This window comes from Gavialis gangeticus, unplaced genomic scaffold, assembly GCF_001723915.1.
Source record: "Gavialis gangeticus isolate Ggan-Ray unplaced genomic scaffold, GavGan_comp1, whole genome shotgun sequence".
NCBI lineage: Eukaryota > Metazoa > Chordata > Crocodylia > Gavialidae > Gavialis > Gavialis gangeticus.
This window is the reverse complement of record NW_017729000.1, coordinates 23407792-23408711: the sequence shown is the minus strand read 5'-3', so window position 1 is coordinate 23408711 and position 920 is coordinate 23407792.

Below are 920 nucleotides of genomic sequence, written 5' to 3'. Positions count from 1 at the left end.
CCCCCCCCCCCCCCCCCGTCCAGCCATCTGGGCAGCGCATGTGCGGCCTGCAGAGGGGCACCGCTGCCCTCATCTCCCCCACCCACCATTTGTGATCTGGCCCCGCCTCCCCCCTTTCCCCCACACACATTTACCTGCTGGGGGGGTGGTGTCTGTGTGTGTTTCTGCATCTGTGTGTCTGTCCCCTGCCTGCCTGACAGCAGCAGGCACATGGAGTTACATAGCTCTTGGGGCAGTGGGGTGCAGAGTCTAGCCTGCAGCAGCAGCTGCCTACACCCTGTGCACAGGTCTGGGGGGCGCACACGCCTCTTCCCACGCACCTCCAGATAAACCGCTCTCACGGCTCCATCGCACACTCCGCCTCGGCTGTGCAGCCCCGCCCCACTCCCTCCCTCACCACAGGGAGATCTGTCCCCCCTTTAAAAACAAGAGAAAAATATAAAGGGGTACATGAGGTGAAACTTTGAGGCAGAAGGGATACATTTGTTAAAAAAGGTTGAAAACACCTGATTTAGGTTAAATCAGTTTATTGAACTTCTGTCCCAGATCACGGTGTTATCTCTTCTGTCTGTGGAGGCAGACCAGTTAATGAAACTCTTCTTTTCATTTGCTTTTTCTTTTCATTTGCTCTCTCCACCTATCCCTCCCACTCCTGGCTTTTCCCCTCAGCAGTGGTTTGAGCTGTGTTCTGATTGAAGTGATCTTTTTTTTTAAAAAAAGATCCTGCTTGGACTCTGCGTTTCCAAAGCTGAAAGTAGCAAAAACCTCCACTGAATTTTAAGTAAACATAATAAATAAAACATTAGTGGTGCTTTAAAGATGTATGACCAGAATAAATGTGGGGGAGAAGGTAGTACAACTATTAGTATTCTGTCCTGAACTGAGCTTTCAAAAGTAGTGACCATTTTTTTTTTTTTTTT